Source organism: Scyliorhinus torazame, chromosome 23 (genome assembly GCF_047496885.1).
Source record: "Scyliorhinus torazame isolate Kashiwa2021f chromosome 23, sScyTor2.1, whole genome shotgun sequence".
NCBI classification, from domain to species: Eukaryota; Metazoa; Chordata; class Chondrichthyes; order Carcharhiniformes; family Scyliorhinidae; genus Scyliorhinus; species Scyliorhinus torazame.
The window spans coordinates 15,266,569-15,289,672 of record NC_092729.1 but is presented as its reverse complement, the minus strand read 5'-3'; the positions used below and the strand labels follow the sequence as shown (position 1 = coordinate 15,289,672).

Below are 23,104 nucleotides of genomic sequence, written 5' to 3'. Positions count from 1 at the left end.
AGCTTATATACCTGATCATTATTTATTATAGATACACATTTCGCTGATAGTCCTGGCCCTGATCCTGCATCCGTGGCTCCAGTTTTTCCTAGCTAGCGTATTTATATTACCTACATTCTGCAACTGTGTCTCCTAGTTCCGTCGCAGGCCTATACACATGGCTCTGTTTGGTAACTGTGTCTCTTCGTTCTCCAGCTAGCTGAGATCCATGACCTGTATACTGTAACCGTATCTCCTTATTTCTCAGTGAACTGATCTAGAACAAAGAACAATGCAGCACATAAACAGGATATTCGGCCCTCTAACCCTGTACCGGTTATGATACCGCCCTTCACCAAACCCCGCAGCACTTCCTCGTGATGTATCGCTCGATATCCGTTCTAACCGTGTTTCTCGAGGTGCCTTTTGAACGCCGTTAATGTATCTGTTCCACAACCGCCTCTGGCAGCAGGTTTCAGGCATTCCTCACACACTGTGTAAAAAATCTGCCTCGCATATCTCCACGAAACTTTGCCCAGCGGAACCTAAACCTATGCCCCCTGGTGACTGATCCCTCCACCCTGGGAATGAGTGCCTGCCCATCCACCCTGTCCATGCCCCTCATAATCTTGAAGAGCTCGATCAGGTCACTCCTCAACTTCCAGGGGATCTAATGAAAACAGTCCGAGTCTATTCAGCCTCTCCGCACAGCTCTCACCCTCCAGACCAGACAACATCTTGGTAAATCTGTGCAGCCTCCCCAAAGCCTCCTCATCCTTCTGGTTGAACGGTGATCAGAATTGTGCGCAATATTCCAAGTGCGGTCTTACCAAATTTCTGGAGAACTGTAGCATAACTTGCCAGTTTTTATACTGATATATATCAACCTTTTTCTCAACGTTTGTCCGCCACATCCCCTGCGAGCTTATATACATGACCCTTATTCTGTAACTGCGTCCTATGGTTCCCCAGCTGGGTCATATACACAACCCTCTCTCTATAACTGTGTCACCTGGTTCGCCAGCTGGCATATATACACGAACCTCAATCGTCACTGCACCTCCTCTTCCACAGTGCGATTATTTACATGGGCCCTATTTCCGAGTCAGTCTAAGTGACGTGAATGAAGATCGTTCTTTCAACCTAATTTTGGTGAACAATTTAGAGGAAAATTTGGAAGCAATGCTCTGAACTATTTGAAGATAAATCAAATAATCATGGCAAAATACATAGCCGGAGAACTTGGAAACACAAGATTGGAACAAAGTCATAGATCTGAGCTAGCTACGGAACTACGAGTACAGTTACAAATAAGGGTCAGGTGTATAAGCTCACTGAGGACCAAGGAAACACAGTTAGAGAGGAAGAATCATGTTTCCAACTAACTGGAACTAGGAGACACTGTTACAGAATAAGGATTATGGATATATCCTCGTTGGGTAACCAGCAGATACAACTAGGGAATAATATACCGAGCTAGTTGCGGAACTAGGAGACATAGGTACATACAGAGGGTAATGTATATAAACTTGCTCAGGACCTGGCTGACACATTACTGAAAATGGTTCATGTATATAAGCTACCTTGGGAAGCAAGAGATACAGTTACACACCTCATGTATATAAGTTAGTTGGAGAACTACGAGTCGCAGTTACAGAATATAGATCATGTGTATAAGCTTCTGGGGAACCAAGACAGACAGTTGCAGAATAAGGGTCATTTATTTAGAACTAGGAGACAAAATTACACAATGAGGCTCATGTATGTTAGCGAGCTGTGCAAGTGCGAGACACCGTTGAAGAATAACGGTCATGTATATAATGTCGCGGAGGATCTGGGAGTCAATAACAGAATCATATTTATTAATTTAATGTCGCTGGAGAACTCTGAGACACCGTTAGATAATGAGGGTCACAATATAAAAGCTCTCAGTGAACTGGGATAAAGTTGCAGAATAAAACAAATGCACAAAATCTAGCTGGGGAACTGGGAGATACAATTACATAATAAGGGCCATGTGTATCACAAGCAGGGAAATTGGAAGTGGCAGGTGGAGAATAACTGTTAGGTATACAAGCCAGCTGGGAAATGGGAGACACAGTTACAGAATCGTGATCATGCGTGTAGGTTAGATGTTGAACTAAGAGACACCATTACAGAGTAATGGTCATGTACATAAGCTCGCTGGAGAACTCGGAGGCACAGTTCCAGAATGAGTTTTAAACATGTTTGTTACCTGGGAACTGTGAGACACTATTACAGAATAAGAGTATGCATGTACGTTGGCTGGGGAACAGGGTGACAGTTGCAGTGAGAGTCATGTATACATTCGCGCTGGAGAAGGCGGAGACACAGTAACAGAATACTGGCCATGAAGAGAAGCTACCTGCAGAACGAGGAGACAAAGTTACAGGATTAGAGTTATGTATGGTAACTAGTTGTGAAACTAGGAGACACAGTTACGGAAATGGGTCATGTATATTAGCTCGCTGATGAACTGGGAGAGACAGTTAGAGAATAAGGATCATGTGTACCTAGCTATCTGGGGAACTAGGAGACACAGATACATAATGAGGGTCGTATAAAATCTCCCTCAGCAACTGTCTGGACAGTTACAAAATAAGGACCATGTATATCACTAGCTGGGGAACCAGGATATATAGTTACAGAATAAGGGTCATGTATATGAGCTATCTGGGCAGCGGGGAGACACAGTTACAAAATCAGCGTCATATATATAAGCTAGCCGGAGAACTCAGGGTCGCAGTTATAGAACATGTGTAAGGCGTATAAGCACAATGGTGAATTGGGAGACACCGTTACACAATAAGAGTTATGCATATTCACTTGCTGTAGAACCGAACTGGGGGTCAGCGAGCAGGTTATTACTGAGAGTAAATGTCACTTGGTGGCACTGTCAGTGGGTGGCACAGGAACACATTGGTTAGCACTGTTTCTTCACACGCCAGGGTCACAGGGTCGATTCCTGGCTTCGGTCACTGTCTGTGCGGAGTCTGCATGTTCTCCCAACGTCTGCGTGGGTTTCCTCCGGGAGCTTCGGCTTTCTCCCACGGTCCGGGGATGTGCAGGTTAGGTGGAGTGGCCATGCTAAATTGCCCATTATGTCCAAAAAAGTTTGGGTGGGGTTACTGGGTTGCGGGGATAAGGTGGACTTAAAGTAGGGTGATCTTTCTAACGGCCTGTGCAGGCTCGATGGGCCAAATGGTCTCCCTCTGCACTGTGAATTCTATGAACTTGGAGGCACAGTTAACATCGCGTGTTTCATCTCTATCAGCTAGCTGCGGGACTGTGCGACACAGTTGCAGAATAAGAGTATGTATGTAAGTTCGCTGGGGAACTGGGTGACAGTTTCAGAATAAGTGCCACGTAGTCATGGTCGCTGGAGAACATAGACACACTATGGGACATAGGTACACACTAAGGGTCATGTATACACGCAAATGGGGAAATTGGGAGACACGGGTACATAATAAGGGTTAGTTAAACATGCTAGCTGGGGAATGGGAGACACGAGTACAAAATGAGGGTCCTGTATATAAACTAGCTGGGAAACGAGGCACGACAGGCACAGAATAAGGGTCTTGTATAAAAGTTAGATGGGAACTAGCAGACACAGTTACAGAGTAAACCTTACCTATGTAAGTTAACTGGGGAACTAGGCGATACAGGTACAGAGTAAGGGTCATGTACGTAAGTTAGCTGGGGAACTAGGAGACAAAGTTACAGACTGACAAGGAGCCAGCTATAGAATATGGGTCATGTATATAAGCCAGGTGGTTATACAAGATACAGTTACAGAAAACATGTATATACTCTACCTGGAGAACAAGCAGACAATGTTGCAGAATAAGAATCATGTACAAAAATTAGTTGGGGTGCAAAGAGGCAAATTTACAGATAATCGAGCTGGGGAAAGTCTATACACGTTACAGGATGGGTGTCATTTTCATTAGCGAGGTGGGAAACTAGGAGACAGATTTTAAAAACTATAATCATGCATATTACCTAACTGTTACCAGAAGACACAGTTGCAGAAACTGGCTCATTTGAATAACCTAGTTGGGGACCTCTGAGACAGTTACAGAATAAGGGTTATATGTATAAATCATATAGAGAGCCAGGCGACATAGTTACAAAATAAGGGACAGGTATACTATGTGTATGTGGAACTAGGAGCCACATTTCAGAATGAGGGTCATGCATATAATTCAGCTGGGGAATTAGGAGACACAATTATAGAACAGTGGTCTGTATCTCAGGTATCTGGGTTCTTCTGATTTCACGAATCTGCAGTGTTTCTATCTCCCCCCTTGAAGACCCTGAAATGGGAACGCACTGTTGGTGGGGAGTATTCACGTTCGAACGCTATTAAATTCACCATTAGTGACACCCCGACTGAATTTTTTTCAGTTCCTGCTCCTGTTCAATAATAGTTTTCTTCGGCTCCCTGACATGGAAACGCGCCCTCAATGGTGAATACTGTAACAGATTCATCCTACATGTTTTTCATCACTTTATTTTCATTGAGAACAGAACCATTTTGAATTTACAAGGAGCCACATTCTCTCCGACCACTCTCCTTTTCCACATAATACTACACATTTTCTGTGAATGTTTTACTTTACCCAGAGAGTAGTGGGGGCATGGAATGCACTGCCTGTGGAAGTAGTTGAGTCGGAAACATTAGGGACCTTCAAGCAGCTATTGGATAGGTACATGGATTACGGTTAAATGATATAGTGTAGATTTATTTGTTCTCAAGGGCAGCACGGTAGCATTGTGGATAGCACAATTGCTTCACAGCTCCAGGGTCCCAGGTTCGATTCCGGCTTGGGTCACTGACTGTGCGGAGTCTGCACGTCCTCCCCGTGTCTGCGTGGGTTTCCTCCGGGTGCTCCGGTTTCCTCCCACAATCCAAAGATGTGCAGGTTAGGTGAATTGGCCAATGATAAATTGCCCTTAATGTCCAAATTGCCCTTGGTGTTGGGTGAAGGTGTTGAGTTTGGGTGGGGTGCTCTTTCCAGGAGCCGGTGCGGACTCGGGGGGCCGAGTGGCCTCCTTCTGCACTGTAAATTCAATGATAATCTATGATTAATCTAGGACAAAGGTTCGGCACAACTTCGTGGGCCGAAGGGCCTGTTCTGTGCTGTATTTTCTATGTTCTATGTTCTATGTTCTATGTTCTATGTTCTATGTTTTGTTTTCACTTGCGAGTTTATTTCAATACTCCATTTTTACGGATTATACTATCTACTTTGTCACCCTTTACAGTTGCAACCATCTCCAGACATGTCTTTTCTGGCTGCCACGTTGCAACCCCAAATTGAATCTGAGGCTGGGTTCATGAAAAGTTTTCTTCATACTCCATCAATTTATATCAGGAACAGTGTTGATGCTGTAAACTGCAAAGTGTTCATCTCTAATACATTGCCCAAATGTTTAATATTCACCTTACAGTGGCATCTCCACCCGTTTCTGTACACTGTGCGGGGAGACCGATATGAGGTGATACAATCTCAGTATAAGGGGCAGGCACTAAAGACTGAACCGAGGGGAATATTATTTATTTCAGATGATTTTGGATCTTTTAAATGTTCTACCCCATATGTCTGTGCATGTCCAGTCGCAGAGACTATAACCTTTGACAGGCTGTCTCTGTAACTGAGGCTGATGTGTCAACTTGCAAATGTATCGGGTGTATTTGAATAGTTTGCAAGTGTTTCTGCTGATCTGCTGAGAGTATTTCACTGTTCGACATAAGAACACAATAAAAACATAAGACCTAGAAAGAGGAGTAGGCCATCTGGCCCCTCGAGCTGCTCCGCCATTCAATAAGATCGTTACTGATCTTTTTGTGGACTCATCTCCACTTACCCTCCCGCTCACCATAAATCTTAATTTCTTTACTGTTCAAAGATATATCTATCTTTGTCTTAAAAACAGATTCAACGAGTCAGCAATAACTGCTTCACTGGGCAGGGATTTCCACAGATTCACAACCCTTCGGGTGAAGAAGTTCCTCCTAAACTCAGTCTTAAATCTGCTGTCCCATATTTTTAGGCTATGCCTTCTAGTCCTAGATTCACTCAGCAGTGAAAACAACCTCCCTGCATCTATTCTATCTATTCCCGTCATTTGTTTCCACAAGGTCCCACCTCATTCTTCCAAATTCCAATCAGTATAGTCACAGTCTACTCAGTCTCTCGTCAAAAGACAAGCGTTTCAACTCCGGAATAAACCTGTTGAATCTCCTCTGCACCCCTCCAATGTCAGCACATCCTTTCTCAAGGATGGAACCAAAACTGTGCACAGTAGTCCAGGTGTGGCCTCACCACCACCTTGAACAGCTGCAACATAACCTTACTGTTCTTTAAATTCCATCCCTTTGGCAATGAACGACAACATATCATTTGCCGCCTTAATCACCTGCTGAACCTGCAAGCTAACATTTTGCGATTCATGCACATGGAAACCCAGGTCCCTCTGCACAGCAGCAAGCTGACATTTTTTACCATTTAAATCATAGTCCATTTTGCTTTATTCCTACCAAAATAGATTGACTCACATTTACCAAACATGTACTCCACCTGCCAGATCCCTACCTACTCACTGAAACGATCTACAGCTTTCTGCAGACATTCAGTGTCCTGTAAACTTTGCTCCAAGACTCATCTTAGTGACATCTGCGAACTTTGACACATTACAATTGGTCCCAAACTCCAAATTATCTATGTAAATTGTAAACAATTGCGATCTCAACACTGATCCACGAGGAACACAACTAGCCAATGATCACCAACAAGACAAAAACTGTTTTCCCCACTCTTTGCTTTCTTTCAGTTAACCAATCCTCTATATATGCTACTGCATTACCCGTAACAATTTACACCTTTAACTGATGTAGCAGCCTTTCGTGGGGTACCTTGTCGAATGTCTTCTGGAAATTCAGATACCTCACATCCGCGAGTTCCCCGTTGTCTACCGAGCTAGTAATGTCCTCATAGAATTCCAGACAATTAGTGAAGCATGACCGGCCTTTCATGAACCCATGCTGCGTCTGCCTATTGGGACACATTTGATCCAGATGTCTCGGTATTTCTTCCTTGATGATAGATTCAAGCATTTCCCCCACTACAGAAGTTAAGCTAACTGGCCTTTTGTCTCCCTCCTTTTTAAATCAGTGGCGTCATATTTGCTGTTTTCCAATCTGCCAGAATCGCCCCAGGTTCCAGCGACATTTGGTAAACTACCACAAAGGCATCTGCTATTTCCCCGCCAGGAGACGTGTGTACCTGTAGCCCCAATAGCTTACCCAACACTATCTCATTAGTAATAATGATCGTTTCTAGGTCCTTACCTGCCATAGCCTCCTTGCCTTTAATTATTGGCATGCTGTTTGTGGCTTATACTGTGAAGACCGACACAAAATATTCGTTCACTCCATCGCCATTTCCTCAATTCCCATTATTAAATCCCGTTCTCATACTCGAAAGGAACAATGTTGACCCGAGCCACTCCTTTTCATTTATATTCTCAGCTACTTTAGCCTCTTAATCTATCTTCCTTTTCTTTATTTCTTTTTTCGTGGCTTTCTATTGACTTGCAAAGGTTTCCAAATGCTCGAGTTTCCCACTAATCTTTGCCACTTTGTTTGGATTTTTATTCACGTTTTCCCTTCGATATCCATGGCTGATTATCCCTTTTCCTCCACTCCTTCACTTTCACTGCAACATACCTTTGCGGAGCACTATGAATAAACTCTGAATGTACTCCACGTTTCGTCAATTGTCCAACCATGAAGTCTTTGCTCCCAGTCTACATTAGCCAACTCCTCCCTCAGTGTCGTCTCCTTTGCTTAAGCAGATGAAGCTGCAATAGGATTTGAGCTTCTTACCCTCCATCTGTATTTTAAATTCAACCATACTGTGACCGCTCCTTCCGAAAGGATGTCTACCTGTGAGATCTTTAATTATTCACCAGATCCGTCGGTGAGGCAGAATCCGAGTCAGTTTAAATAACGTGAAGGAAGATCATTATTGAGGCTCAAGTTTGCAAGAAAATTTAGACGAAAATATAGAAGCAAAGGTCGGAAAAAATTGGACATGAATATTAAAACCATTGAAAATTTCATAGGCAGCGACCTCGGAGAAACAGCAATAGAACAAGTGACATTTAAATGATGTCGCTATCGAACTAGGAGACAACGTTGCAGAATAACGATCATTTTTACAAACTACCTGTTAACTGGGAGACACAGTTACAGAGTAAGGATCATGTCTGCACACTGCCTGTTAACCAGGAGACACAGTTACAGAACAAACGTCATGTGTGTCAGCTCCCTGTGGAACTGGCGGGCCCAGTTACAGAACAAGAGTACTGTAAGGAAGCTTGCTTGAGAATTTGGCGACAGTTACATGAAATATATTACGTGCATACACCTCTGGGTGACTGAGAAACACGGTTACAGATTAATGGTCATGTACATAAGCTCGCTGGAGAACTAAGACTCACATTTACAGCATGAGGATTATGCATACGAGCTCACTAGTTGAACTCGGAGACACAGTTCCAGAATAAGGGTCATGTTCATTGCTAGCACGGGTACTCGTCATTTCAGGAATCTGCAATGTTCCCAACTCCTTCCTTAAAACCCCTGGAATGGGAAGGGCCTATTCCTTGGTATCTGTCACATTCCAACACGAGTAATTTCTCCATTAGTGATACGCAGACTGTGTGAATTTTAATAAATCCCCGCTCCTGTTAAATAATATTGTCCTTGAGACCTCTGGCATGCCAATCTCTTCCTCTATTGTAAATATTGAAAGCAATCCATCCTTCAGCATATCTGTCACCACCTTCTTTTAATTGAAAACAACTCAATTTCAGTTTAAAAGGGCCCACATATCTTCTAACTTTTCTCATTTTCCTTAAAAATTGTAAATGTTTCCTGTGATGCCGATGTTTTCACTTGCGAGGTTGCTTTCAGGCACCGTTTTTGTGGATTTTATTAGCTGTTTGGTCAGCCTTTCTAGTTGTGAGCATCTTGCAGTCATGTCTCTGTAATGTCTGCCATGTTGTGACAGCCAAGTTGACTTTGTAGCTGAGATAATTCAATCTGTTCTTAACACTCTGTGTGCCTGTATAAGACTATTTATACCATAAACTGTACACTGTCCTTCTGCTCTCATGTCTCACTCAAATACCTACTCCGCATCGCGATATATCCACCCGTATCTGTAGACACTCACCAGTCAATCTGGATAGGGGAGACGCAGTCTCAGGGGCCGCCACTGAAGACTGAAACGAGGTGAACAATATTTATCTCAGAGGATTTTGGATCTATTGAATTCTGTTTTCCCAAACCCTGTGGATATTCAGCCGCTGAGGGTATTCTCTTTGACACTCTGTCTCTGTAACTGAGGCAGCTGTGTCAAATTGTAGACGTATCTTACAGATTTTAACATTTGGCAAATGTTGCTCCTGATATTCTGAGTGTATTCCCCTATTGGTCATCGATCCCTCGAGTGAGGGAGGCTCCTAGTTAATTTAAACAATATGAAGAAAGATAATTTTTTAGACCTAATTTTGGAAGGCAATTCAGTGGAATATAGGTAATATAAGATCGGAAATAATTAAGACATAAATAAGAGTTATGGAATACGAGATACGAGTCATGTAAATATGATTACACAAGATTACAAAAAATGGGACATGAATATAACCTAGCTGAGGAACTAAGAGACACGTAACATAAGAAGGGTGATGTGGGGAGAGGGATGAGATCCAGGTAGAGGAGTCCAGGAGGTAGAGTTACAGGATCCTCAGCCCATGTCCATCTCCAAAAAGTTCGACATTCTTTCCTCCTGATTGGGTGGAATCGGGGACTGGAGAGAGGATGACCAAATTGACCATGGTACAGGGATCGGTTAAAGTGTGTGTGGGGGGCGGGTCGGCGGAGAAAGAAATGGAGGCGTCATCGGGGAGTTACCGGCATTGGTATTATTTACTGTAACCAAGATCGATAATCTCGCAGATTCTGGTGCTGTCTGGGGCAGGGGTTTGGCCATCTCATCTGGGGTGAAGACGAACAAAGAAAGGTACAGCACATGAACAGGCCCTTCGGCTCTACAAGCCTGAGCTGACCAATGTACTCCACCCTTCCCCAGACACATCATTCCTCAAGTCGTTCTCTGTGGTGAATGCTGATGCAAAGTACTCATTCAGTACCTCGCCGATTTCCTCTGGTTCCAAGCAGATATTCCTTCCGCTGTCCTTGACTTGGCCAACCCTTTACCTGGCTCATCTCTTGCTCATTATATATGTCTAATAGACTTGGGCTTTTATTTAATCCTGTTTGCCGATGACGTTTTTCATGACCCTTTAAGCCCTGACTCCTAGCGTATGTTCCTTCCTGTTTTATTGAAATTCCTCACGGGCTTTATGTGTTCCCAGCCATCCAGCCCTTACACATGCTTCATTTTACTTTGAACCAGGCTCACAATATCCCTCGTTATCCAAGGTTCCCAAAACTTGTCCTTCTTATTCTTCCTCACAGGATCATCCCGGTCCTGACTTGCTTTCAGCTGACATTAGAAACCGTTCCACATGCTAGATGTTGATATACTCCCAAACATCCGTCTCTCCCCCCCCCCCCCCCCCCCCCCCCCGCGTCTCCCAATCTGGACTGTTCAGTTCCTGCCGAATATTGTTATAATCAGCCTTCCACCAAATTAGCACCTTCACCCGAGGACAACTCTTATCTTTGTCTAACAGTACCTTAAAACAAAATAGATTATGGTCACTCTTCATGAAATGTTCCCCAACTGAAATGTCAAAAGCCTGCCCGTGGTCATTCCGCTGTGCCAGACCCAGTGCGTTCCCTTTCCTAGTTGGACTATCTACATATTGTTTCAAGATGCCCACATGGATGCTCCGTACAAGTTCTACCAGATCCAAGCCCCTGGAAATAAATGCGTCCCAGTCAACCGGGCAGCACGGTAGCATAGTGGATAGCACAATTGCTTCACAGCTCCAGGGCTCCAGGTTCGATTCCCGGCTTGGGTCACTGTCTGTGCGGAGTCTGCACGTCCTCCCCGTGTGTGCGTGGGTTTCCTCCGTGTGCTCCGGTTTCCGCCCAAAGATGTGCAGGTTAGGTGGACTGGCCATGTTAAATTGTCCTTAGTGTCCAGAATTGCCCTTAGTATTGGGTGGGGTCACTGGGTTATGGGGATAGGGTGGAGGTGTTAACCTTGGGTAGGGTGCTAAGAGACAGTGCAGACTCGATGGGCCGAATGGCCTACTGCACTGTAAATTCTACGAAATCTATGAAATATATGGACAGTGAATATGACCCCCACAACAATCCTGTTCCATTTATACCTTTCCAAAATCTGCCTGCATATCTGCTCCAATTTCTCCCGCTGGCTGTTGGGAGTCCTATAGTAAAACTCCAAAATTTTGGCTGTAACCTACCTGTTTCTGATCTCTACTCACATTGCCTCGCTACATGATCCCTCTCAGGTCTTCTCCTGCGGTACAGCTGTGCACTCGGAGTAGGAGGGTAATGATCCAGTTCTAGTGGTCTACGTAGGTACGACATAGCTAGAACTAGGACAGAGGTTCTGCTCAGAGAGTGTGAGAGCTAGAGCTGAATTTAAAAAAAGAGAGTTTTGAAAAGGTAATAATCTCTGGATTGATATCTGAACCACGAGCTAATTGTGACATGGGCCAGCGTTCAGAGAACACCAAAGTATGTCATGGAGTTCACCTCGACCTACAACTTTTAATAGATTTTGGTTATGGGGAGCACAAGGGCCCACTTTACAGGTGTGATGCAACAGAGATTTAAAGTATTTGTAAAACAAAACAATGTTTATTCCATGAATTCAGTTAACATTTTATAAACCCACAGTAAACATCTTATCATCTACCAACACTGATAACCCACCAAAAAGATACAGTACTCTATAGGTAACCCTTAGTAACTTTCCAAACAACATCCATGAGCCAAAACACGTTTTAACAAAGGTAGAAGGTTTGAGTTCGATACAGAGAACAGCTATCACTTTTAAATTATCAAGTGATGTGAACATCTTGTTTATCATACAGAGAGAGAGACCAATATACACCTGCTTGGTTTGAACGCAGCTCTCCAACTGAAAGTGAAACTAAAGCACAGAGCCAAAAACAGCTTCCAGCTCAAAACGCAGAAAGGAAAATGCAGAATTCCATTCCAGCTCCATCCACAAATGACATCACTGTAGCCATTTGATAAAACACATTTTTCTGAAATGGACTCTCACATGACAGTTGGTACTGGTAAATAAGATAAAGGAGGTAAAGATTGCTTTTGGGAGAAATCGGTTTAAATTCATGTCACATTGGCACATTCATCTGAATCATATTTGCACCAGAGTCTTGGCGAATGGCACAACTCGGGCTGTAGGCGCGGCTTTTAACTAAATAGTGGCGCGGGCAGGGGTGAGGGGGGGGGGGGCTTCAGTTGTCTGAAGAATGAGAAACTCCAAGTTTTTATTTAAAAATATGTTTTGTTAAGAATTTTTCAACAAAATTGTCACCTATATACCCCCCCCCCCCCCCCGCGTAACAGAAAGAAAAGAAAGGCCGCCGAGCAAGACATAAACATATCAAATCGACATAATACAGAACTTTGTACATTCGATTCCTCCCGCACAGATTAACTTTCCTGAACATTTATGTATTTTCTTGCTCAAGTGCCCCCAGGAAAACCCCCCTTCCCCGTCCAGCCTCCCCCCCCCCCCCCGAAAGAGATGTCCCCCCTCCCCCCGGGTTGCTGCTGCTGCTGGTAACCGATCTTCATCTAACACTCCGCGAGATAGTCTAGGAACGGTTGCCACCGCCTGGAGAACCCCTGCACTGACCCTCTCAAGGCAAACTTTATCCTCTCCAACTTGATTAAACCCTGCCATGTCATTTGTCCAGGCTTCCACACTGGGGGGCTTCGCATCTTTCCACACTAACAAGATCCTCCGCTGGGCTACCAGGGACGCAAAGGCCAGAATGCCGGCCTCTTTCGCCTCCTGCACACCTGGCTCGTCCGCCACTCCAAATAGTGCTAGCCCCCAACTTGGCTTGACCTGGACTTTCACCACCTTAGATATAGTTCTCGCAACCCCCCTCCAGAACCCATCCAGTGCCGGGCATGACCCGAACATATGGGCGTGGTTTAGAAACTCCAAGTTAAAGGAGAAGGTAGAAGTGCAGGTCAATGGAGAGGACTTTAATTTAATTAAAGGGGCCGAGGCCTGCAGAAATGATAATAAAGTTTCCAGAACACCTTGTACAACAGGAGAAGGTGGCAGGAATCCAACTTCAGCTAAAGCAAAAGAGGGGACAAATATGATAACGGAGTGGGGCGGTGGTGGCGGTCTATTCTGGAATGAGGGGGTTGCACCTAAATGCGTGCGTTATACGAAACAAGGTGAATAAGGTGGTCGCGCAAATTGAAATTTGGCCGGTACGATGTTGGGGGCATCGTGGCTGCAAGGGGATCAGGGCTGGGACTTAAGTAGCCAATGATCTCTGTCCTCCAGAAAGGACACGCAGCTGGGACGAGGGAGCGTGGTTGCATTGTTAGTAAGGAAATGAATTCAATTTATAGTCAGAAGCGATATTGGGTCGGAAGGCATAGAATCTGCGTGGGTAGAGTTGAGGAGCAGAAAGGGGAAAAAGCCTGATGGGAGTTAAGTACAGACCCCCAGGCAGTAGTCGGGATGTGCGACAGAGATAAAGAAAGGAATAAAAGAAAGGCATCATGAAATACACAAAGATGATGTTCCACTGTGAGTCAATGGGAATCAGGGGGAAAACTCTCCGCTGGTTGGAGTCATAACTGGCAGAAGGTACGATGGTTGGGCATCGCTGCAGGAGTTCCTCAGGATATTGCCGGGGGCCCAACCATCTACAGCTGTATTGTGCGGGTGGGTTTAAACTAATCTGGCAGGGCTGGGAATCAGGACAGTACGCGAGCAAGTGTAGAGGCTGGGGATGAGCATGGTACCAGGGTCAGCCAGGAGAACAGGAAGGGGAGGCTGAGGGAGGTCGAACTCAGTGGGCCTGGAGGTCTGGAGTGTATCTGAGTAAGACAGATAGCATACAAGCAAGCCTCCGAGTCAGGATATTGGTGCCCCTCTAGTTCAGGTGTAACCTGCCCTTCTTGTAAGGCCTCGCCTTCCGTGGAAGACATCCCAGTCATCAAAAAAATTGAAGCCCTCCCTTCTGCAGCAGTTCTTTAGTCACGTGTTCATCTGCACTATATCCCTGTTGCTAGCCTTGCGAGTACATGGCGCCTGGAGTATTCCTGAGATTACTACCCTAGAGGATTTGCTTTTTAATATTGTACCGAGCTGCGTAAATTGCAGTCACAGGACACCGCTACTCCTTCTCCTATGTCATTGGTGCCAATGTGGGCAATGACCTCTGTCTGATAGCCTCCCGTTTGAAGATGCTCTGTAGCCGCTCAGAGACATCCAGGACCTTGGCATCAGGGAGGCAAACTACCAACCTGGAGTCCTTTCGCGGCCACAGAAGCGCCTTTCAGACGGGCAGCAAAGTGGCTGCAGTCTTGAAGGGCCGAAGGGCCTGCTCTTGTGCTGTAATTTGCTTTGCTCTTCTTTTCCTTCATTGTGACGTGATGCATTTTAACAAAAGTGCGAGGCAGGGACGACACGGAAATAATGTCTCCGGTCTGAAGAGTGCAGGGATACAGTGTCCGGACCTACATGTGGATAGGCATCTGAAGATGGCCTTACACAACGAGGCAGGATCTAAGATACAGATGTGCTTCACAAAAAAGGACGTTCGTCCAAATTCAGGGGTTTTGATGAACATTTTTACAGGCACTGTGTCTGTATATGTAGTCTAAGCACAGCTTCATTTCGGAGGGAGAGGATGTCAGCAAGAGGAACACATCATGTGGAACACTAGCGAGGTACACTGCTGTCCCCTTTAGATTTTTAAACTAAACAGCTGTGTGGATCTGGCTTTGCTCAAGGCGACATTCATGGAAATAAGGCAGCAATAAGGAAAACACAGTTTCCAATGATATCACCAGGAAGCAGACACGCCCGCTCGTGGGATTATAAAAGCAGCAACACTCCGCGATTCGATAGAGAGCAGATCTACACCAGCATTCTGACCGTAACTCTGACAGACCCCAGTGAAGATGCAGAAAGGGCTGTTCCTGGTGCTTGTATTTCTAGTGCTGACTCAGAGCAATCCTACTGGAGCGAGACCAGATATTATGGAAGGAAGTAAGAATCTCTTAACGTTCTCCAACACTAAAGCCGCTGGGGTTCATGCAGATTAATTTTAAATCGATTGTATTTGCTATGAATGCAATGGTTTGATAGGTTAAGAGATGTGGATTGTGAGATTCTAAAACAAACTGAAGAATTCAGGATAAACAATCTCCATTGGTAAATCTCTGATATTTTAGTCACTATCGGAGTGTTTCGCGGGGCTTGTTGGTTTTGTGAGCTGGTCCACACGGATCAATAATGAAACCACAAGTTACTGAGCGGGGCACGTTGCTGGGTCATAGTGGGATCATTGATCCGGATAGCAAACTCTGTCATTGTCCTTATTGCAGAATTCAGTTACTGCTCCTGGTCACTGACACTGCTACAGATTGTGAGAGTGTGGACTGTGTGTGAAGACAGGATCAGCATCTCCATCAGCTATTTCTCCCCATTTAATTTTCACTGTACTTCGGTACAGGAGGTAGAGGGTGGGAGTTCGTACAGACCAGGATGTGGAGGGACGGAGTGAATTTGTACAGAACAGGATGTGGAGGGACGGAGTGAATTTGTACAGACCAGGAGGTGGAGGGAGTGTGTTTGTGAAGACCAGGAGGTGGAGGGAGTGAGGGAGTTTGAACAGACCAGGAGGTGGAGGGAGTGAGTTTGTACAGACCAGGAGGTGGAGGGAGTGAGTTTGTACAGACCAGGAGGTAGAGGGAGTGAGTTTGTACAGACCAGGAGGTGGGGGCAGGGAGTGAGTTTGTACAGACCAGGAGGTGGAGGGAGGGAGTTTGTACAGGCCAAGAGGTGGAGGGAGTGAGTTTGTACAGACCAGTAGGTGGAGGGAGTGAGTTTGTACAGACCAGGAGGTGGAGGGAGGGAGTTTGTACAGACCAGGAGGTGGAGGGAGTGAGTTTGTACAGACCAGGAGGAGGAGGGAGGGAGTGGGTTTGTACAGACCAGGAGGTGGAGGGAGAGAGTGAGTTTGTACAGACCAGGAGGTGGAGGGATTGAATTTGTACAGACCAGGAGGTGGGGGCAGGGAGTGAGTTTGTACAGACCAGGAGGTGGAGGGAGGGAGTTTGTACAGGCCAAGAGGTGGAGGGAGGGAGTTTGTACAGACCAGTAGGTGGAGGGAGTGAGTTTGTCAATACTAGGAGGTGGAGGGAGTGAGGGAGTTTGTACGGACCAGGAGGTGGAGGGAGTGAGTTTGTACAGACCAGGAGGTGGAGGGAGTTTGTACAGACCAGAAGTTGGAGGGGGTGTATTTGTACAGTCCAGGAGGTGGAGGGAGGGAGTTTGTACAGACCAGGAGGTGGAGGGAGTTTCTACAGACCAGGAGGTGGAGGGAGGGAGGGAGTTTGTACAGACCAGGAGGTGGAGGGAGTTTGTACAGACCAGGAGGTGGAGGGAGGGAGGGAGTTTGTACAGACCAGGAGGTGGAGGGAGACGGTGAGTTTGTACAGACCAGGAGGTAGAGGGAGTCTGTACAGACCAGGAGGTGGAGGGAGGGAGGGAGTTTGTACAGACCAGGAGTGGAGGGAGTCTGTACAGACCAGGAGGTGGAGGGAGGGAGGGAATTTGCACAGACCAGGAGGTGGAGGGAGTGAGTTTGTACAGACCAGGAGTTGGAGGGAGACGGTGAGTTTGTACAGACCAGGAGGTAGAGGGAGTCTGTACAGACTAGGAGGTGGAGGGAGGGAGGGAGTTTGTACAGACCAGGAGGTGGAGGGCGTGAGTTTGTACAGACCAGGAGGTGGAGTGAGTGAGTTTGTACAGACCAGGAGGTGGAGGGCGTGAGTTTGTACAGACCAGGAGGTGGAGTGAGTGAGCTTGTACAGACCAGAAGGTGGAGTGAGTGAGTTTGTACAGACCAAGAGATGGAGAGACGGAGTGGGCTTTTCCAAGTTCTGGAGTGGGAGGCTGTAAACTGTGGAATATTATTATATACAACAAACCTAATGTTGCTGCTTTGTGCCGAGTGTGTCCCTGTCCGGCTGACAGATTCTGCTTTCTGTTTTCTCATTGTTCTCCATCAGGCTGAGGAACCCGTAATTAGTTCCATCATCATGTTTTCTTTTACTTTTAGGGGGTTTTCATTCAAAACATCCGCCGAGTGGCGTGACCAGACTCAGTGATGAGCCAATCACTGAGAAGATGATACCTGACGTTCACCTGACCTGGAAAAAAAAAAACTCTATGGAGCGATGAATGGTCAAAACGGTATTGAAGGTAAAGATGAATGATCCAGTGAGGGACTCCCATCAACCCGGGATCTCCATGTTCTCTCTGAATGGAAGCTTCTTTCCTGGAAAACAGGCTAATTTATTACTTCACTCCTCTAACACCTGACCTTGTATTCCTGCTGTCTGGATAATGGCCTGTAATCAGAAATAAAACTTACTGCATTGGTCACTGCTTCATGTCTTGTTTCCCCTCAGGATCAGGCTGTCTGTAGCGAAGGTGTCCGGTTTGAATTGAGGCTGGGCACAGATGTGTTCATTGCAGATAAAGGGAAGGGGAGGTCGGTGCAAATGGTCTGAGATAAGATAGGGGGCCACAATATCAGCTCTCTGACCACTTACATGTGAGGGTGTCTCACAAATACTGGGCTATGGAGAACGGGCTGGGGATCTGGAAGTGATAGAAGGTAACCATGGAAATGGTTCTGGAGCTCGGCAATTGATTCAGAAAATAGGGAAGGGATTTAGTGGGTGGGTAAGAGGATGGTAAAGTGATTCCGAAGCTGAGATCATAATTCAGGGGATGGTGCAGGAGATCAGAGTGTGGAGGAAATGTTGAGTGGGTGCTGAGGTTTGCTTTCATTTTTCACGGCACCCGGGATGTTTTCAGGTGACCACAAAAGTTTTCCGGGATCCGTTAACGGTTTCTAGGCGCCGTAAAGTGTTTCAGAACACCGTTGCGGGTTTCCCGGCATCATGGAGGGGGTCAGGGCACCGTGAAGGGTCTCTGGGCGCCATGGAGTGGTTCAGGGCACCGTGAAGGGTCTCTGGGCGCCATGGAGGGGGTCAGGGCACCGTGAAGGGTCTCTGGGCGCCATGGAGTGGTTCAGGGCACCGTGAAGGGTCTCTAGGCGCCATGGAGGGGGTCTGGGCACCATGAAGGGTCTCTAGGTGCCATGGAGGTGTTCAGGGCATCGGCACGGGTCTCTGGGCGCTTTGGAGGGGTGTAGAGCACCGTTAAGGGTTTCCAGGCGCCACGGATGGGTGCAGGGCACCATTATGGGCCTCTTGGCGCCATGGAGGAGGGCTGGGCGCTGGGAAGGGTTCCAGGCGCTATGGGGGGGGTGGCAGGGCACCGTGAAGTGTCTCTAGGCGCCATGGGGGGGATCAGGAAACCGTGAAGGTTCTCTCGGCGCCCTGGAGGGCTTCAGGACACCGTGAAGGGTCTCTAGTCGCCATGGGGGAGGGAGGGGGGGGGGGGGGGGGGGGCAGGGGGTTCCGAACACCATGCGTGGTTGTAGGTTACCGCAAAGGTAGAGTACTGGGAAAGGTTTTAGCGGACGGAACGATATTCGCTCTGGAGGGGAAGAGGTTTTATGTGTCACAGGTGGATTGATCTTGCTACAAGATATTTTGAACGGTCGGAGGGAGAAGAATAGTGAGGGGAATTTCCAGTGAGTGCAGATGGTGCTGGGAAACGTTTCAGCGGAGAGAAAAGTGGTGGTGACAGGGGTCAAGGTAACTTTCAATGGGTGGGGAGGGAATGAGGAACTAAGGAAGATTTTCAGTGTGTTTAGAAAGGATTCGGAGAGATGGGAATGACTGTCACTGGGTGCGGAAGGCAAAGAGAGGGTGGGGACGAGATTCGGTTACTGCCAAAAGGAATCAGGAATAGGTGTAGAGGGGAGGCGGTGGCGTAGTGGTATTTTCATTGGACTAGTTAAGGAAAGACTCAGAGACCCTAAGTAATGCTCTGGGGACGCAGGTTCAAGTCCCACCATGGCAGATGGTGACATTTGAATTCACTGAAATCTGACGGCGACCATGAAACAATTGTCTGTTGTCGTAAAAACCCATCTGGTTCACAAATGTCCTTCCGGGAGGAAATCTGCCGCCTTTACCTGGTCCGGCCGACATGTGACATCAGACCCACAGCAATGTTGTTGACTATTAACTGCTGCAACATTGAGGATTGGCCGAAAATTATGGCACAGACTGCGGTGCCCACATCCCATGAACGAAGTTTTAAAAAGATCTTTGAATGAGTGTCCTACATGAAGCGGACATTAAAAAACTAACATTAAAAATATAGCCGTTTTAGAAATAGTTTATTTAACCAGTGTCCTGAATTTAACAGAGACTATTTAAGCCATGTACAATATTAAATACAAACTACTACAACAATGTGAGGTCATTTAAACAATGCCACACATTAAATAAATCAATTAAACAGTTTCCTACATTAAACTGCGTCTATTTAAATACAGTCCGACATTCAAAAGAGATGATTGAAAAAGTGTTCTCCACTCAACAGAGAAACTAAAATAGTGCCCTGCACTACATTAAAGGGAGAACATTTAAATAGTGACCTCCAGTCAGCACAGATTATTTAAAAGATTATTTAAAAGAATTACTTTAAAGAGCCGATTTTAATAGTGCTTTCCCCCGCAAAAATGGCCATTTAAACAGTTTCAAGAACAAAGAAATGTACAGCACAGGAACAGGCCCTTCGGCCCTCCATGCTGACCTTGCTGCCCGACTAAACTACAATCTTCTACACTTCCTGGGTTCGTATCTTCCTATTCCCATCCTATTCATGTATTTGTCAAGATGCCCCTCAAATGTCACTATCGTCCCTGCTTCCACCACCTCCTCCGGCAGCGAGTTCCAGGCACCCACTACCCTCTGCGTAAAAAACTTGTCTCGTACATCTACTCTAAACCTTGCCCCTCTCACCTTAAACCTATGCCCCCTAGTAATTGACCCCTCTACCCTGGCGTAAAGCCTCTGACTATCCACTCTGTCTATGCCCCTCATAATTTCGTAGACCTCTATCAGGTCTCCCCTCAACCTCCTTCGTTCCAGTGAGAACAAACCGAGTTTATTCAACCGCTCCTCATAGCTAATGCCCTCCATACCAGGCAACATTCTGGTAAATCTCTTCTGCACCCTCTCTAAAGCCTCCACATCCTTCTGGCAGTGTGGCGACCAGAATTGAACACTATACTCCAAGTGTGGCCTAACTAAGGTTCTATACAGCTGCAACATGTCTTGCCAATTCTTATACTCAATGCCCCGGCCAATGAAGGCAAGCATGTCGTAAGCCTTCTTGACTACCTTCTCCACCTGTGTTGCCCCTTTCAATGACCTGTGGACCTGTACTCCTAGTAGATCTCTTTGACTTTCAATACTCTTGAGGGTTCTACCATTCACTGTATATTCCCTACCTGCATTAGACCTTCCAAAATGCATTACCTCACATTTGTCCGGATTAAACTCCATCTGCCATCTCTCCGCCCAAGTCTCCAAACAATCTAAATCCTGCTGTATCCTCTGACAGTCCTCATCGCTATCCGCAATTCCACCAACCTTTGTGTCGTCTGCAAACTTACTAATCAGACCAGTTACATTTTCCTCCAAATCATTTATATATACTACAAAGAGCAAAGTTCCCAGCACTGATCCCTGTGGAACACCACTGGTCACAGCCCTCCAATTAGAAAAGCATCCTTCCATTGCTACTCTCTGCCTTCTATGACCTAGCCAGTTCTGTATCCACCTTGCCAGCTCACCCCTGATCCCGTGTGACTTCACCTTTTGTACTAGTCTACCATGAGAGACCTTGTCAAAGGCCTTACTGAAGTCCATATAGACAACATCCACTGCCCTACCTGCATCCATCATCTTAGTGACCTCCTCGAAAAACTCTATTAAGTTAGTGAGACACGACCTCCCCTTCACAATACCATGCTGCCTCTCACTAATACGTCCATTTGTGTCCAAATGGGAGTAGATCCTGTCTCGAAGAATTCTCTCCAGTAATTTCCCTACCACTGAAGTAAGGCTCACCGGCCTGTAGTTCCCTGGATTATCTTTGCTACCCTTCTTAAACAGAGGAACATCATTGGCTATTCTCCAGTCCTCCGGGACATCCCCCCGAAGACAGTGAGGATCCAAAGATTTCCGTCAAGGCCTCAGCAATTTCCTCTCCAGCCTCCTTCAGTATTCTGGGGTAGATCCCATCAGGCCCTGGGGACTTATCTACCTTAATATTTTTTAAGACACGCAACACCTCGTCTTTTTGGATCTCAATGTGACCCAGGCTATCTACACACCCTTCTCCAGACTCAACATCTACCAATTTCTTCTCTTGGTGAATACTGATGCAAAGTATTCATTTAGTACCTCGCCCATGTCCTCTGGCTCCACACATAGATTCCCTTGCCTATCCTTCAGTGGGCCAACCCTTTCCCTGGCTACCCTCTTGCTTTTTATGTACGTGTAAATAGCCTTGGGATTTTCCTTAACCCTATTTGCCAATGACTTTTCGTGACCCCCTTCGAGCCCTCCTGACTCCTTGCTTAAGTTCCTTCCTACTTTCCTTATATTCCACGCAGGCTTCGTCTGTTCCCAGCCTTTTAGCCCTGACAAATGCCTCCTTTTTCTTTTTGACGAGGCCTACAATATCTCTCGTTATCCAAGGTTCCCGAAAATTGCCGTATTTATCCTTCTTCCTCACAGGAACATGCCGGTCCTGAATTCCTTTCAACTGACACTTGAAAGCCTCCCACATGTCAGATGTTGATTTGCCCTCAAACATCCGCCCCCAATCTATGTTCTTCAGTTCCCGCCTAATATTGTTATAATTAGCCTTCCCCCAATTTAGCACATTCATCCCAGGACCACTCTTATCCTTGTCCACCAGTACTTTAAAACTTACTGAATTGTGGTCACTGTTACCGAAATGCTCCCCTACTGAAACATCTACCACCTGGCCGGGCTCATTCCCAAATACCAGGTCCAGTACCGCCCCTTCCCTAGTTGGACTGTCTACATATTGTTTTAAGAAGCCCTCCTGGATGCTCCTTACAAACTCTGCCCCGTCTAAGCCCCTGGCACTAAGTGAGTCCCAGTCAATATTGGGGATGTTGAAGTCTCCCATCACCACAACCCTGTTGTGCTTACTCTTTTCCAAAATCTGTCTACCTATCTGCTCCTCTATCTCCCGCTGGCTGTTGGGAGGCCTGTAGTAAACCCCCAACATTGTGACTGCACCCTTCTTATTCCTGATCTCTACCCATATAGCCTCACTGCCCTCTGAGGTGTCCTCCCGCAGTACAGCTGTGACATTCTCCCTAGCCAGTAGCGCAACTCCGCCACCCCTTTTACATCCCCCTCTATCCCGCCTGAAACATCTAAATCCTGGAACGTTTAGCTGCCAATCCTGCCCTACCCTTAACCAGGTCTCTGTAATGGCAACAACATCATAGTTCCAAGTACTAATCCAAGCTCTACCTCATCTGCCTTACCCGTAATACTTCTTGCATTAAAACATATGCACTTCAGGCCACCAGACGCGCTGTGTTCAGCAACTTCTCCCTGTCTGCTCTGCCTCAGAGCCCCACTGTCCCTATTCCATAGTTCTCCCTCAATGCTCTCACCTTCTGACCGATTGCTCCCGTGCCCACCCCCCTGCCATACTAGTTTAAACCCTCCCGTGTGACACTAGCAAACCTCGCGGCCAGGATATTTATGCCTCTCCGGTTTAGATGCAACCCGTCCTTCTTATATCGGTCACACCTGCCCTGGAAGAGCTCCAGTGGTCCAGATAACAGAAACACTCCCTCCTACACCAGCTGT

General features: G+C 46.3%; 3 long non-coding RNA genes across 3 annotated transcripts in view; 2 read left to right on the top strand and 1 right to left on the bottom strand.

Annotated features, from left to right (window-relative positions):
* The window catches only part of LOC140399571 (uncharacterized), a 586,817-nt gene that overhangs the window by 171,025 nt on the left and 392,688 nt on the right, over window positions 1-23,104 (bottom strand). The window lies entirely within an intron of this gene.
* Window positions 1-23,104, top strand: part of LOC140399568 (uncharacterized) — a 600,283-nt gene that overhangs the window by 522,838 nt on the left and 54,341 nt on the right. The gene's annotated exons all lie outside the window — the stretch shown is intronic.
* LOC140399569 (uncharacterized) lies at window positions 14,745-17,694 on the top strand. Its single transcript, XR_011937724.1, has 2 exons — window positions 14,745-15,293; window positions 17,371-17,694. It is a non-coding gene; the product is annotated as an uncharacterized lncRNA (long non-coding RNA).